Source organism: Passer domesticus, chromosome 3 (assembly GCF_036417665.1).
Source record: "Passer domesticus isolate bPasDom1 chromosome 3, bPasDom1.hap1, whole genome shotgun sequence".
NCBI lineage: Eukaryota > Metazoa > Chordata > Aves > Passeriformes > Passeridae > Passer > Passer domesticus.
In genome coordinates this window covers 7,130,167-7,147,520 of record NC_087476.1, presented here as the reverse complement: position 1 = coordinate 7,147,520, position 17,354 = coordinate 7,130,167, and the positions used below count along the sequence as shown (strand labels likewise).

Here is a 17,354-nt window from a genome sequence, read left to right as displayed (position 1 = left end):
GCAACTTGATGTAGGGATTAGATGATCTTTACAGCCCCTTTCCAATCCAAATCTTTATTTAATGAAAGCCCTCGTTAGCTAATCAGAGTCCTGTGCTGTTTTGTAGCACCAGATCAGTCACTGTGCTTTCCTTTCTGTTCACCCTGGTGTGGTGCTGGAGGTGTCAGAGGCAGTGATGAGATATCAGTGAACGTGCAGCAAACACAACAGAAAATGCCACAGTTCTTTTTGGACAAAAATCAAGTAGTATGTCCTATAAAAAGGGGAAAGCTTGCATGTATTGAAGAAGAAGGAACATCCTCTTCCATTACTGGGAAGTGTCTTAAGCAGCAATTTCACAGCAAATTATAGAAGTTAAAAGTATTTCATTATTTGGCCTATGTTTAAATACACTTTTTGTGAAATGCTTGGTATTTTCTGATCTCTGGCACTACTGAAATGGTTTTTATGGTATGTTACTTCTGTGAAATTAGGAGAGAGGTTTATTGTGCTGGTTTCTTAACTGGGTAGCTCCCCACAGTGTAAGGAAAGAACATCTCAAGGCTGATAAAGAGAAGAAATGTAGTCTAGCAGTTTGAAGGACTCAATTGTTATCAAAAACTTACTTTTAACTATGTTGAAATTTATAAGATGTTTTGCAGCAGAGGAAAATAAGGAATAAACAGTTCTTCCTCTGCTGTAGGCCCTGGGGGAAAAATATTGTGCTCTAATGACCTACAACTCACAATCCTGAGTAGACTAAAGTTGCTAAGGGAAAAAATATATGATGTTTCTCTTTTTGATGTTCTTTGCCAGCAGGGAAAAAAAATGATGTAAATATTTGTGTTCTATTGGCACATTTAGTCAAAAGCCCCAGGTACAAGCTTTCAGATGGCACAGTGTTACATAGGATAAAATCAGGCAACTATTTTCTATGGAACTTAAACTTATCTACAGATAATGAGAGGTCCAGCCTTGTTTGGACTGTATCCCAAAAATCTGGTTAGTGCAGGTGCATGTGGTGTAGTTTATAGACAACTCATGAAGCCCAGATGCAATGAGAAAGGGGAATCCTATTGATATTTCTGGCTTGAAGAGTATTTCTGCAAGTGCTGCTTAGTGCTATCTTCAGATATTGTCTGTGCCTGGTATTTTTATGAGAGACTTTTTGGTCCTAAATCCCTTAAACCCTGTGGACATATTCTAAAAGTTCTAGGTTTTGAAGTCAGTTCTGCTCTAGAAATCCTCTCTGTCCTTGGGCATTCAGTGTGGTTTTGCTGTATAAATTCTGTCCATAAAATGAGAACTTCAACAAGCCTGTTATCTATTTATTCTGTTACCTCTTTGAGGCAAGCATTGTCTCTTACTGTATGAATATACAATGCTTTGCATAATGGAGTTTAATCTGAGTTTCTTTAAAGAACTTCTGTTGAATAATAATGATTAATCAAATTGAGTAAATAGTATTTGGAAAAAGATAAAATGAGTGCAGTGGTTTACTTTCTTTCTTCATAGGAAATGAAATGCAGAATTAATTAGAACTGAATAGCACCACCTATTTAAAAGTGATGAAAGAAACTTTTTGCATACTGCAATATTAAACTTTCAGTCTTCTTACTGAAAACCCTTACTTGGGTTTGCATTTCAGCTGAATGAAGGGAATTATTCTCAATGCAAGTTATTTCTGGGTATTTTTCCTGAATGCTATCCAGTGTTCATCCTGTAAATGAATGCTGACCACAGAGACATACACAGGATTACTCATGAATATGTGCAACACATCTATCTCCCACAATCTGTCTTCTCACAGAGAGAAGGATGGACAGTGAATTAACGAGACAAGGCACAGGTAACTTGGTAGGAATAAGACAAGATGTGTGACTCAGATCTATGGATGTGTTTATATGTCCACACAGTCTCTGTGGGGTAGGATTCACCTCTGGTTCCTTCACACCTTGAGCACCCCACTCCACCCCACTGCTTGAGTTTCCTTGGACAACTCCCCTATTTTAGGGTGCTGTCCTTCTCACTGCACTGGCACAGCAATTCCAGTAATTAAAGTAGATGAGATACAATTTTTTAAGGCTGGCATCAGGAAATTGTGCTGTAATTATGTAGCATAGGCACAAGAATCAAGCTAACAATAATTCAAGTACTTCTGTGATGGCAGAAAACCTGACACCTCCTGACTGAGCTCACTGGGTGCCCTTGCTGTTACAGCACCATCCCATTGTCTCTCTTAGGCTGCTTTAATAGGAATGTGTGCCTATGTAAGCTGTGATCTCACAGCTTCCTGGGGCCTGGTCACATCCTTCCTGCTGTGGATGGCTGAGGAAGCCTCCTCAGCAGCTGTGAAATGGTCCCTCCCAGCAGGATCTTCAACAACAAGCATTGTTCTGGATTTTTGCATAAGGTTGGAAGTAGAAATAGCAATTTTCTGAGACACAAAACCCCGTGTATATTAAGGGTAGGGGTTCCCTCCATTTCCATTCTGTCCCCCTTATATTTGAATATTTCCCTTAATGTTCCTTGGCACAGGTAGTATAAAAGACAAGCACAGGAGTAACTTCAGCAGTTCATTTGCAGGCTCAGTGATGTTATGGTTGAACACAGCCTGCAAAAGTGGCAGAAGGTGTTCTGAACCATCCAAACACACCTGCTGTCCTGGCTACTATAAACAGCCCTGAAGAGCCAAACACTATTACACTTCCTGAGCAGAAAGAATGCTTCTGACTTGGCCTCCTGCAGCCCAGCCACATCTGTTCTCTTCCAAACACTGAAAGCAAGAGGAAAGTCGAGGTGATGCAGGAGGCACTTGAGTGCAGAGGATGGGAGATGACACCTTCACCTTCCTCTTCATGCTTCGATTAGAAAATTTCTTGAAGGGACTGCTTCTAATGATGTGTTTATACAGTGTTTTGGAAAATGGGGTCTTGTGCAAGACTGAACGTAGCTCATCATGAAAATCAGAGATAAGAGCTCCTGTGAATCTTTATGGGCTGTGGAATTCTGGTACTGGATAAAATATGTGAATCTTAAATAATGGAGGCTGGAGAAAAGGACATTGTAGTAAAAGAGGGGAGATGATAAGGAGCTTCATCAGAAGGAATTATTAAAAGGCAAAGGGGAACTTCTCTCATCCAGACAGGGAGGACCAAAGGTAACCCTGAATTAGGGGTTGATTCCAAAAAGTGCTGAAATCTGGCCAGCTCTCATTGCTTTCATGTCAGATTTTCAGTAAGCCAAGAACTTACCAACTTGGCTTACTGAAGCCAATTTGGACATGATGGTGTTATAAAGTAGGTTATTGCAAGGTAGATAATTAACCTCATCTAAGTCTTGCATGTCATATATTGTGTTTCATGGAACTGGAAAGCCCATTAACGAGGATTTGATTCTCAGATAACATAAATCAACAGAACTGTTACTTTACAGTAGCTACACTAGTGATAGGATCTGACCCATACAGATTTTGTTTAGAAATGAAATATGCCTATTCAGAAATATTTTTAAAAGACATAACTAGTTGATGCTAGTTGAAAATTTCTGAAGTTTTCTTATTATCCCAGCTATAAATATGATGAAGATCACAGTATCCTTAAGCAACAGATGAGACATATCTGAGAAAAGTGTCATGCCTTTCAGAGAAGATATTTCTCATACAAACTGGAACACTACAGGCATTGAACAAACTCAGGAGAAAGAGTCCTTGTCTTGGACTGTGAATTGGGCATAATACAAGTCTGGTGGTGGACAAAGGTGAGGTGGTAGGCAGATGGGATATGCAACAAGTTTCCATTTAGCAGAAAAGAATCCTGCATTACTAAAAGAGAGTTACAACAGCTTCTGAGAGTGCCATAAACAGTTATTCATTTGCAAACACAGATGATGACATCCAAGAGTAGTGACTTCTTATACTGGAAGGAACAAGGTACATGAAGAAAGAGATGGCTCTGAAAGACAGCCCACCTGGGAGGGCTGGAAATTCCCACTTTAGCCAAGTATGACCAGCTGTAGGCAGCAAATCTTTCTTGACACTGTACCTGTAATGGTCTTAATCTCTCCTCTCTCTTCTCTCTTCTTCTCTCCTCTCTCTTCTTCTCTCTTCTTCTCTTCTTCTTCTCTTCTTCTCCTCCTCTTCTTCTCTTCTTCTCTTCTTCTCTCTTCTCTCTTCTCTTCTCTTCTCTTCTCTTCTCTTCTCTTCTCTTCTCTTCTCTTCTCTTCTCTTCTCTTCTCTTCTCTTCTCTTCTCTTCTCTTCTCTCTTCTCTCTTCTCTTCTCCTCTTCTCCTCTTCTCCTCTTCTCCTCTTCTCCTCTTCTCTTCTTCTCTTCTTCTCTTCTTCTCTTCTTCTCTTCTTCTCTCTTCTCTCTTCTCTCTTCTCTCTTCTCTCTTCTCTCTTCTCTCCTCTCTCCTCCTCTCCTCCTCTCCTCTTTTTTGTGTTTTCCTGGATGTACCAGGAAAATTTGAGTCAAACAAAGAATACCTGTGGTGCACCAATCTCATGATGGAAGCAGTACCACAGCATCGTACCAGAGCTGGGTGTGATTATCCATGGTCCTTTACTTTGGGTGTCCTTTACAGCTGTGCAGAGATGTCTGTGCAGAAAGCAGGACAAATTGGAAACACAGCACTTAGCAGTAATTTCTGCAAACACCTGCCCCAAATATGGTGACCTGCAGAACTGTGACCCTCTTATGTTTCTTATGATTTTGCACAGGTACATAACATTTTTCTCTGTGATCTTCTGGGAGTGCTCACAAAGGCCTATATAGAAAAAGAGATGATGAATGGAAAGGACCCTGCTCGAGTTTCCTTCTGGGATAACCAGCGTGAAAAAGGCAGGACTGAGTCACTGAAGTGAAATCCAACATTCCACTGAGGTGTCAAGCAATGATTTGTCTCTAGGCACACACTGCAATTGCAAGCATGCTGCCTTATATTACATTAAGCTCTATGTTTTCATTTATCTGTTTCTTAGGCTGATTAACAAAGCCAGTAAGGCCATGGGGAAACTGGATATCTCCTTTCCAAGAAATTTTTGTTATTTATGAAGCAAAATGACTATTCTAGAGGAGAGGAAAAAACCTAAAACAACTGAACCTCCCCAGTTGCCTCTACAATCCTGAAATGTTCCTCTTGATTTTAGGCTTTAACAACTACTTGTTATGGAATATGGCATCTCAAAAAGTTAAAAAGAAGTAATTTGGAAAAAAGAGTTCAGATACTCTCAAAACATATAATTATATCTTCACTTGTTTCAACAAAAAAGCTCATCCTTTGCTGCTGATGAAGTACTATATTTGGAAGGAAAAATTGCTCTGCTGAAAAATATCTGTGTGGCTTCAAAAATTATGTATTTTCAGGGTTTTTTTTTCTTAGAATGGCTAAAGTCATGCAGTTCCTCAGTGCTATTAATAATTGTACTTACAATGGTGCTTGTGATGGAGAGTTTGCAGGCAGGAACACAGAAAGCCTTGGATCTGAATGCCTGTAAATGAGAGGAAATGAAGCTGGGTGAGGCTGAGGTCCAGCTCTAGCTGTGATTCTTGAGGCAGGAGGAAGTTCCTCTCATTCTGCTCCTCTGGCATCTGCTGAAGTTCACAGGCCATTTGTTTCAGCATGACTTGTGACCAACACCACCCATCTACATCAGCACATGAGTTCAATTGTTGTCTCTTTTAATTAGGGCAATACTGTGAAATTTCAGTTTAGGGCTCAATTCAGGAGGTAGAGATCATAAAAACCAATTTTTCCATCCTGTTCCTTGTGTGACATTTGGTTCAATCACTGTGTTCTGCTTGGGCTTTTTACCTCACATGGTGGCCTTTGCAGCAAATGAGATTCAATCAGCAATGGGAAACCTTACCCAGACTCCAGCTGCCACTGCAGAAAACCAGACACTCTTCAGAGGAATTCCTGCATTTCCCACTCTGCTGTCAATGCCACAGAAACCCTCAGGGACCTCAAATCACAGATGATGCCTAAGTTTGGATGGCTGTCCAAAGACCTACTTTGGACCACCACCTCTGTGTGGGGAAGAAAATGGGTCTTTCCTCAGAGCTGAAAATTAGGAGGGTTCATTATGGTCATTCAACTTAATCTCCTGATTATCACAGGCCATAAACCTTTATCTTTGACCAGTGGGAGGTGGGGTGGTAGACTAAATGGATTAGTCTTGGTCTTTGTGGTATTAGCTAGTTCAAAGAGAGTTACAATCCCTTAATTACAGCTATCTGCAGTCAGCTTAGGTAGTTTTTGTGCCCTTTTTCCTGCAGAGAGGTTAATTGTTCCATTTCAATCTCGCTTTTTCATCTTTTTCTCTTTTGCTGCAGCTACTCCAGCTGATCTAAAGCGAATCAGTGCACACTCTCCTGAAAGGGTCTGTCTTCTTGTTTAACTGCACTGATGATGTCAAAAGTGCTGTTCATTATTATCATGTTCCCAGCAATTCAGTGTGCAAAGATCTGTCCAGAAAGCAAAACCAATGCCCAGGCAGCTAAGTTGCAAATGTTTTTCTGCATTTGAAAGTCCAAATTCAGTCTACTTAAGTATGAATTCGATAGATTAATCACAATCTGAGAAAAGTCAGATACTGAATGGGAACTTGAGAAAAAACTACTGCATGATATCATGCATATTTGACAAAATTCAGACAAACCATTCTCCTGGAAGATCACTATATTTCCTGTCTGGTTAGGGACTAATCTCTCTATAGTAACTGTTGTCACAGCTTGTTCATACCTGATAAATGATACATCAGTTTTGGTATGAAATTTGTATCACAGTTTATAGGTTCCAGAAATACAAAATTTCGGAACTTTGAGTCTCTGAAAGTTCTTGTGACTTGGGTTTTGGATGGTAATATGAAAAAAAAAAAAAAAAGTCCTTGGGTTTAAAGGTCTATGAACTGCAGAAAGAAATGAGACCTTGGAATTCATTTGGGAACTGTGATGGAGAACAAAGCTCTTGCTAATACTTTGCTTGCTTTTTCCTCACTAAGCTGGAAATATCTTTTTTTCTGCCACATCACATCCTCATTAGATTGTTCTCTATGTAGACATAAATTTCTTTCTGTCCTAAACAGAATGTATCTCAGTTCTTAATATGTGGTATTTTATTCTCCTAAGTTTGGGCCTAGTATAATCTGGAATGTGCTCTGCATCTACATCCATCTGCACATCCCTGCAGTGCATTTAGACAGCCCAAACCTCAGTATTATGGCAAAGACCACCTGAGGGTGAATATCATTATTATTCTTGCTGTCCTGCTGGGAGGCACAGAGGAATCCAAACTTTGGTTGAGAATTTGTGCTTACTTTCCAAACACAGAGTTTCAGAGGAGGCTACAAAAGAGAGATATGTCCAAGAGATGTGAAAAGGTGAATGCTTGAAACACCACAGACCTATTTGTTATTATTTTACTGCTTGAGATTCAACAAAAGGAGCCTGAGTGAGTTTCTGTAGGAACTATTAGAACCAAATTCCACAGGATGGTAATCCTGTGATAAAATAAACCACAAGGTTATTTCTAAAAAGTGGAGGGCAGCCACTTACTCTGTTTTGTGTCGCTGCACCAACCACATCAGAAGGTGCTTTACACATCTCCACTGAGCACATTTTTTTTGTTTTAATCCATTCTTGTTCAAGCTCAGGTCTTTACAACATACTTTGTTTATTGTAGTATTCCCACCAAGGAAGCAAGGTCGATTTTTTCCCATGATCTTGGAAGTTGTTGACATAATTGTTCAACACAGGAGAGTGGTGCCTGGGAAAATGATTCGTAATTCTAGAAGACTGTCAATATTAGCAGATTTTCAGGACTTTTCAGACTGTGAGCACAGACCCACACTGATCTCATCTCTGTCTCCTGCAGTGTCTGTTATCAGCCAGGTCAGTAATGAAGGGATTTGCACTGCTGCTCTCTGGAGCAATGTAAAAATCAACCAAGATGAAGTGCCACTCAATAGCCAGCACTCTGAAGAATGCAAACTCATTTCCTCTTGGGTGACAGGCAAGTAGGATGGCTATTCCTCATTGCCTTTGCTCCTTGTCATCTCCATTAACTTCCAGTTCACTCTCCAAAGGCCCTGATTGTTAAAGATAACACATGCAGATATTTGGGTGTAAGCATATCCTTCCCTACATCCCTGACAGCTCAAACATGTAAGGCAGGAAATAGAAGTGGGAAAAAAAAAAAGAACTAAGTTAGAGCTTTGTTTATGGAAAGATATCTAACTTTTGGTCTGTCCATAAGGCAGAACTTACTCATGACCCAGGCCCTAGAAAATGTCAAGTGTAATAACAGTCATATGAGCAACAAAAATGAATAAGAGGGGTTGAAGGAAATGAATAGTTGTGCAAGAAGAACAAAATAGGGCATAAATAATAAAGAAGTTGAAGTTGGAATTCAGCAAGAGGATGGACTATCAAAAGAAAGGTGCTGGAAGAGACTTTCAAAGATCTGGTGGAGCAGATCTAATGGACTTTTAGCAAGACATTTCTCTGTTACATTAATTTGATATGGATGTCTTGAACTAGAAAGAATGGGGCTGAGGTTCCTAGTCCTAAATTCCTAAATCCATACAGGTATCTGGTGTAAGTGTGTAATTTGACCCCTTCTCTACTACTCTTTTTCACATCTACTGTCTTAGAACTGGGCAGCCAAGCTAGAATATTGCAAGATGGGGAAAAAAGCCATCTCATGTACAAAAAAGTCCACATTTACAAATGAGATTTGTGATTATGCTTCACTAAGCATAACAGTGTCACTAAAGTGCTTGTCACTGAAATGGGAGCTCCTACACAACCTCTCCCTCCTCCTTTTCCTGCATCCTTCTCTCTATCCTTTAAAACCTTCCAGTCTCAGGTTTTGTGACTGACAAAGTCCATGTCAGGTTGTTTGGGTGATCAGCTTCAAGGCAGGACAAGACAGCTCACTGGAATTGAAGTGGCAGGAGCTCTGGAATGGCAAGGAACACCCTGGGATCAGCCAGAATGTTATTAACAGTTTTAAAGAGAAGCTGCTCTGAACCAGCAAAAGTTTAGTGTTTCAACCAGCCAGTAGAAGATTTCAAATTAAGTTCTACTTATAATTCCAGGACACTCTTTTTAATTGTCCTTGCTGGAAACAACGAAACCCACAAAGTTTTCTGAGGTTTAACACAGTGAAAACACCCGTCAGCAAAATCTGAATTATTTTCATGGGAAAAATCTCTGCTAGCTCAATATTAATATTTTATATGGTTGAGGTTTAGAGATTTTATCTATTTACTTTGCTTTAGAATCTGTGCATACTCCCATACGTATAAAATTGCAGAAAGGCAATTTGTAGGGGTTGTTCTAAAATCAACATTGTCTGTATTGGTGAGGCATAGAACTTTCCAAGTAATTTGAAGGAAGCAGAAGGTGCAATCTTGCCTTGTCTCTTTTAAACAGCTTGAATAAATACAAGAAAGAAAAATGGGAGCAGGTCAGCAAGTAATTAAACCTGTTGAAATCCAGATGAATACCTGACACTGCTCAGGTTCCCCCTGCAGGTTCTCCCAGCTGAAAAATGCTGCAGGATCACCACAGAATAAAGTGTTTTAAAAGGGGGAGATATAAAACTCACTTCAGTACAAAAGTCCAGACTTTTCTTGAAAATTACCTAGAAAAAAGTGCTTAAAACACTCAGAAGAGCTAAACCTTGTATTATGGATATATGTTGAGACAAAGGTACCAAATCCTTGTTTAAATGGAAAGAGTAAAATCTGGGAGAAATGTGGAAGGTGACGAAACACCTTTCTCCCATCTCCTGTCATCTCTAGCTACATCAGTATTAGTCAGATACACCAGAGGCATGTCTGGCTTGTCTAGTCTCCAGAACAAGGTGGCTACATCCAAACTTTCTTTGGGGTGGCCTCTCTTTCATGTGACCTAAAGGTATCAATCCACCCACTAGCAAAGTTCTGGTGCTTTAAAGATGAACAGAATAATTTAGGTACATTCTTCTAGATGAGAGCACTTAATGAGATGACTTAATTTAGGAAATTAGATGCCCTGGCCTGTCTCTATAGTGACCACCTCCTCCCTCCAAATCTGCCTGCCCTTCCCTCTGGAGGTGCATCTGACAGCATGGCTGGCCGGGTCCTAGATTAAACACACTGGTTAGTTGTTTATTTTCAGCACAATAAACAACTGCAAATTTCACCCCTTGGCCTTGACTTTGCTTTGGTCACTTTTACCACTCAGCCATTGGGTCACTCCTCTAAAAGTGACACTCTCTTGGGGCTGGAATATGGTGTCCTACAGAGCTGGAGATACCCAGTGATGTCACAGCTCATTCTCTTCCTGTTTTCTGCTGCAAGGAAGGGAAAAGCATAAAATAAAACACAGTGTTATTTTGGGATCACAGACACCCCCTCCTCACCACCCTCTGATCTTCATTTTCTTTTATTCATTTATTCAAAGCTATATAGGGAAAGCTAACTTAGCTAAGGTTCAAGGAAAAGTTAGTGCTAAAAATGATCCATCAGTAACATGTTTAGAAACATTAGAGTCACAAGTGATGAATATGGGTGCAGTCCTAAATCCATATCTGAATTTTTCAGTGGCCTAATTTTGAAAAACATAAAGCATTACATAGTTTGATCTTATAATAGAATCATAGAATGGCCTGTGTTCTAGGGGAACTTAAAGATTCTCCAGTTTCTATCCCCTGACATGAACAGGGACACCTGGCAGTAGAACAGGTTGCTTCAGAGCTTCACTGATTGAACATTATCAGGGATGGCCCTGGCACAAGTTTCTCTGGGAATCTTGTGCCAGGGCCTCACACCCTCACAGGGAAGAATTTCTTCCTACTATCTAACCTAAATCTCTCTTTGAAACAGTTTTTTCCTCTGGTGAGCCTGCAGCAATTATCACCATCTCTGATAGAGCTCAGGTTTACCTTGGCCAGCAGGTACCCACCCACACAGCCACACACTGAGTCATCCCCCTCCCAGCACGATGGGGAAAAGAGCTGGAAGAGAAAAAGTCAAAAAATCTTGTGTGTTGAGGTAAAGACAGGTTAAAAGTGAAGGGAGGAGGAGTGTTTGGCCACAGCTAACTCATGGCTGTGTCGTCAGCACGGCTCTCATCACAGATCCAAAATGGAACACTGTGGAGAATGTCAGCTCAGTCCCAACCACACTCAGTACACACCCTTGCAATTCTTCCACATAAAAGCAGATATAAAGTTAATGAGCCTCATTATCCCTGTCTCTCACAATTCTTGTTTTATGCTAATGTATGCTAAATGGCTTCTATAAAGTTAGCCTGAATTTGTAGAGAAGTGAATGAGAAGAGACTGAATTGTTACCTCTCTGCCCCAAAACACTGATGGTAGTTTTGGCTGCAGTGTTCTCCCTTGAGGCACCTAAAGTCAACCAGAGGAGCTGGGACAGAACCTGCCATGGCACCAGAGCCTTCCCATAAACAGTGTGCACTCCTGTGCTGGTGTGTGTGAAACTGAGGAAGATGGGCTGCTGATGGATCCACTTCAGGCAGCCACCTACACCAGGCTCCCAGGAATGCTGCCCCAGCCATCCCATGGACTGTTCTGGCCAGGAACAGTCAGACCTGTCCGTGGTGTGCATTGGAGGATGGATCAGAAACCTCTGAGTTTCCATGGGATGAAATGGTGTTGGGTCAGGCAGTGCTGGGGTCCTCAGGCTCCTGCCTGATGTGGATGGTGCCCTGTGTTCAGATAAAGCTCTGGGCTCTCTCACTCCTCAGGGTGGAGTTGCCTCGATTTTGGATTGGTGACAGAGGATCCATTGTGCCCAACAAGCTCTACTTCTCCTGTCACAACTCAGTGAAGTCTTTTTTGGAAACAAAATTTCTGTTAGGAGGAGTACTCCAAATTAAATGTATAAAATTAAGTTTTAATTGCTTAGATACCTCTGGCCTCACCTGATTACTTTTGCCTGCTGCAAGGAATATGAGTTGCTTTGAGGCTCAATTCTGTTCCCTTACAACACCCTCCAAACATGCAGTTAATTGGAGGGCTGTGCCATAACTGCTCCTGGATCAAAACTCCTTCAAAAAACTTTTCAGTTCCAATATCACCTGTTTGAATATTGATACACATCAAAAGCAGTAAGTGTAGAGACATAATTATTTCCTAATAGGATTTTAAAATAATGGAATCGAGCTACTTTAAGCATATGCTTAATTTCATTATCTTTCCTGTCTAATTTTACATGAGAATTCTATTTATTAAATAAAGGCTGGCAATCTTGTTAGCAGTGAGTATATGCAGGTAGCAGTTTCAAGCTTTCTCGTGTTTTTTTTAATTAATCTCTTTGATGTAAGAGACCTTTCCTCTGCATTATGCGCCCTGAATACAATTTTACATGTGTATTTGAAAACTAATAATACTGCTATATTTTCATCTGCCATTGAAAAAAATTCCATGCCTCCTCTTTGGAGATTAGTTTAAAAATACACAACAATTGTTAGGACTCTGAAGACACTGATAGATTGGTGAATTGTAAGAAATTCAAAGAATAAGGAAAATTAATACATGCTCTTGGTACTGGCTGCTATCAAAAGGGTTACAGACCATTGGGAAATGGGAATTTCACTCATTTTCATTTGTGCACAACCCACATGAGTAAAAAGAGAGAAACAGAGTAAAAACTGCAAATATCTGAAGGCTGCAAATTTCAAGGAGGAAGGGACTATACAGCCATTGTTAAAGACCATGAAGAAATAAATGTCTATTTGGGAGAGAATCCATGCCAGGAATTGTTTTCCTTTGCATATATCCTGCTGGGTTGAACACTTAGCTGCCAGTCAACATAGAGATTCACTGGGGAAAGGAGCTTCAAATTAATTTTTCAGGACATTTCTGAATAATATGAGTTGTCTCCCAAGCAAGGACTGTGCCTCCCACCAGCAATATTTGGCATAAGGAACCCCAGGATATGGATGAGATGAACTCTGTACAGTCATCTTCACTTGATATGCACATTAGGGCTGGATAAGTCCAGAATGTGGGGCAGGAAAAAAATAAACAGTAGTAAAAATGTCTATGTTTTATGCTAGAAAAGGTCAGTTTGTTGCTTTCCCTTTCTCTCACTTTTATAGACATGGTTTATTTTTTTTCCAACAGTCTGGAAAACACAACACTAACAATAACCTAGGGAAAGAAACCCCAAAGTGAAAGATCTAAATCAATTTAATTTCATAAACAGAACTTCTTAAACAGCAGATATAGTATATAATTATTTAATTCTGTTTCATGGTACATAGTCAAATTAATATTCAGAAGCTTTATGTTGAAAATGAACAAGACAAGGAGAAACATTTCTGGAGAAATTATCTCTGTTGGGATTTTTTCCATAATTTTAATTATTCTACTTTCTTATTACAGAACTGGTTTTTTTTTTTTAACATCTCAGGAAGGAGAAATTAGACATTAACTTATCTGGCATCTTCTGGATGCTTCTTTCAGCTCTGTCATACATTTCATGACAACAAAGGTTAATGTTGGGGTCTGAGGTGGTTGTCATGTGCATTCTCCAATATCTCAGGATATCCTGCCTCAATATTTCTCCCCTTTTTTATTTTTACTTCTTCTTCCCTTGAATTTAAGGCCCTGTGCAGACAAGACAGGACCAATGCCAGAAAAAACAGCAACAAGGAGGTGTTAATTCTCTGTTAGGACAGTGACTGGTGAGTGGGCACAACTGGGATTTGGGACTCAACTTGCAGGAATGGGTTTTTCAGATGATCTAATCACAAAGTCACAGAATGAACTGGAAGGGACCACAGTGGCTCATCTGGTCCCACCTTCCTGCTGCAACAGGACCATTCCAGAGCACAGGGCATGAGACTGTGTCCAGATGGTTCTGAAATGTCTATATTGAATATATAATGCACAAGAAATGTAGGACTGCTGGGACTCTGCAGCCAGGAGTTCCTTAACTCCCAAACTAGGACAAGACTCCCTTCAGCCTGGTCATTTTCTGGTTCCATGACATTTGTTCTCCTCTTTCAACATCAAATTGCATTGTATAATGTTTTTATCATGACACAACCCATTTATTCAGTCTCTCCAACAGAATTTTGTATAAAATTCTCCATCAGCACAAGGCCTTCCACTCTGTGGGTGAGTGCACTAAAGAGGATGCAACCCTGTGGAAAAATTACAGGATGCTGGCACAAGTGGCCAGATTACTTATATTTCTATCAATGTTTAATACCTTTTTTAGACTATGCAGGCAGTCCTGAAACCTGGAGGTTTAGCTTGGTTGGTTGTGCATCTCTAGGGAAAAAGTGGTGCCCATCATGAAGAAAACAGAGCAGGGAGCTCTGAGAAGTTTCAGCCTGAGCAGGGTGACATTCACAGTTTTGAGATCCTTCCAACCAGCCTAATCAACTCTGAAAAACAGATAGGACTGTATGTCATGGGGGTCTGAAGGCTTCTGCTGCAGCACAGCAAAGTGCTTAGGAGTACAAGTTCTTAAAAGGGATTATTTTCCAGTTATGACAGTCCTGAAATGAAGGAATAGACAACAATGAAAAATAGTAATGACTTTAGCATTTTTAAATGGCCAAATAATGTTTGGAATGGTTAACTGGTAGTATTTAATAGGTATAATTTTTTAAAGATGCTTTTCTGGTCTGGAAAGCCTATGATTTCTCCCCTCAATTTACCACAACCAAATGTAGCCTTAATGAACAGATTCATTAATGTAGCAGTTTGGAAGGAAGAAAAAAATCCCAAAACCCCAAACCATGAACCCCCTGCCCACTGCATTAGAGCCATAATACTTCCTAGTTTTGGATGAGAACTACTATGGATATGGATTTCATGTCAGCTGTACAGAGAGTGTCAGCATTATGTTTTGAACTTGTCTGCTTGCTCATCACATTTTAATTAATGAGGGCATGAGCCAAAACAGGTGTTGGTAACAGAACAGACAGCAGCTGGCAAACAATTTTTAGATCTACAATTGACTCATTTATACTATTGTTCTGGAACAGAGAGTTCACACAATTTTACAGAGCAGGAGTTCATGTAATTTTACAGAGGAGGTTATTATCAGGCTGAGCTGTAGAGGCACATTCATTTTTTCTGTTTTGCCAGACTTTTTTTTAAATGACTTTTCCTCAGGCTTGGTTCTCATGGTAAAACTGATTGAAAAGTTTAGGGTTTTTTTTCAGCAGCAGGCAATTTATATTACTAAAACAATCTAATGAAGGAACTAAATGGCCTTTGAATAAAGAACCCTAAATTCATTTCATTATGATCTATTTTTCCAGAGAGAAAGTGGCATAAATTGCTCTGGAACTAGAGCTCAGCAAAACTCTTTTCCAAATCTGTGTCTGTATAAATTGCCAGAGAATGAAAGTTGTACGAGTCCATCAAAACTTCAAGCACATGAAGAATCGAATCAAACTCTAAACTTTCTCATTCCAGTGTCCTAGGCTCTTTAAATCACCAAACTGACTTTCGACATCCTTGCTATTACTTATTCCAAGATTTTTCAGATATAGCTCTTTAATTGTCAATTTCTAGCACACCCTGGTGTGTCTGCCATTCCCTAGAGGTTTGAAGCTGGATGTCTAAAATGAGCAAGCAGTCCCACAAAGGCATCAAGGGAAATAACTTGAAGCTATTTGCCATCTCTACATGGTTTTGTGTCACAGCAAGTTCCATGAAGTAACTAAAGAGGGAGTCAACAGTCTGAGAGAGAACAAAGACCGGGTTGTTCTGATCAAATCATTCCTCAGGTCAGATTATTTTGAAGAAATGTTTCATGTTGTAGGGCTAATCAATGGCTCCATTTTAGAAGCATTGCAGGAGAAACAGTAAACATCAGTCTGGTGACACAGCAAGCACAGAAAGGGTGGTAACAGAGGAGGATGCAATCAGCTTCTAAGCTAGATCTGCAAAATGTGACCTCTGAGGCTTAAGGAGTTGAAAACTTCAAGAAAAACTTTAACATCCCCATATCCCTCCCTACCCTTACAAGCCCTGGAGAGGAAAACATGCACCATGGGATCCTCAGGGTGGTCAACCAAAGAGTGGAACATCTTGACATTGGTACTGATGATTTCCATGAGACAGCTGTGTGGATAAGGAATTTCCTGATCCTTGAGACATTGTTTTTTGCCCACATGTAGTTTTTTTAGTTTCCTGGCTTTGACATCAGCCACATTAGAGTCTCAGTGGTGCATAAACTGCAGCTGAGATCAGCCAGGAACAAACTGGTGTCAGGATTCAGGCTGAGGCACAACCTCCAAATTCCTGTGTGGTTTAATGGCCAGCACAGCTCCTGGCACACTTTTGGAGTGTGATAATTAGCACAGCCACAGACAGGGCTCTGGCACTGGCTGGGGATCACATTTCTCAGAAACTATTCCCACTGGTAATTTGGATTTAGACAATTTGTTTCAGGGGAAGGAGAGTTTTGACATATGACCACCAGTAAAATCATGTAGTTTTTGGCCTCAGAGAAATGGCCTTAATAGCTTGGGGGACGAATGGAAAACCAAAATTCTTGCAAGCATCCCTTGAAATTGAAGGTTAGATCTGTGAGTTATTGCATGAATATCACAGCATAAGGGAGTGCAATCTTTAAGCATTAAGAGTTTATATCCTGAATCACCCAAGAGGCCAAATGAATATTAGCTGTTATACAGGATATTGTTCTGTGCACATAATATACCTGGAATAATTAACAGAGTAATGAATTTATGTTACTACAGTAAATTTATACTAGCCATAATAATTTTCATATATGCACATCTTTGAAATGATGATAGCAGCTGTAAAACTAGTGCTTTTCTTTATTAAAAATACTCAGATCAAAGAGTTCAAAGAAAGGCCAAGGACCAGATTTGTCAGGTAGCATTGTGGTTTAACTCCGGTCAGCAACTGAACCCCACACAGCCTCTTGCTAATTTCCCACTGACTAGGAGTGTATTTATTATTAGTTAAAGAAATAGGATGGAAATTAAATTTCCTTGGACTAGGAAATCACTAGATTTAGTATTATTTTGATGGGGAATTCTTTCATTAAGTAGTCAGGTATTAAATGGGTTAAAGACTGTCTTAGTGCCAGATCTCAAACAGGTGTTATTCATTAGCTATTACCTGTATGGGTCCTCAGATAATTTTGCAAGTGCATTTAACATTTTTATCAATATTTTAGGAAATAAAAATGCAATTTAGAGACTGACAGATGATGTGAACACTGACATAACAGCAAATATGGAGCAATTTATAATTTATTAGAATGATTCAAATATCTTGGTTTCAAGCCTGGAGAGTTCGGCTTTTCCCACAGTAAATCTATATTAGATCAACTGAATTTCTGGATCTGATTGACTGCATTGACT

The 17,354-nt window shown here is 39.9% G+C and overlaps 2 long non-coding RNA genes across 4 annotated transcripts; one reads left to right on the top strand and one right to left on the bottom strand.

The window, feature by feature from the left end:
* The first annotated feature begins 2,298 nt into the window (after positions 1–2,298).
* On the top strand, positions 2,299–5,149 carry LOC135297884 (uncharacterized). Of its 3 annotated transcripts, XR_010359808.1 has the most exons (4): positions 2,299–2,392; positions 3,625–3,725; positions 4,697–4,859; positions 5,126–5,149. It is a non-coding gene; the product is annotated as an uncharacterized LOC135297884 (long non-coding RNA). The 3 variants fall into 3 exon arrangements; XR_010359807.1 differs by lacking the exon at positions 5,126–5,149 and having other exon boundaries at positions 4,697–4,965; XR_010359809.1 differs by lacking the exon at positions 5,126–5,149 and having other exon boundaries at positions 3,625–3,738; positions 4,697–4,965.
* Positions 4,509–11,125, bottom strand: LOC135297885 (uncharacterized). The gene is made up of 4 exons (XR_010359810.1): positions 10,909–11,125; positions 10,202–10,317; positions 5,408–5,467; positions 4,509–4,574 (listed from the first exon to the last, which is right to left on the bottom strand). It is a non-coding gene; the product is annotated as an uncharacterized LOC135297885 (long non-coding RNA).
* Positions 11,126–17,354: the final 6,229 nt, after the last annotated feature.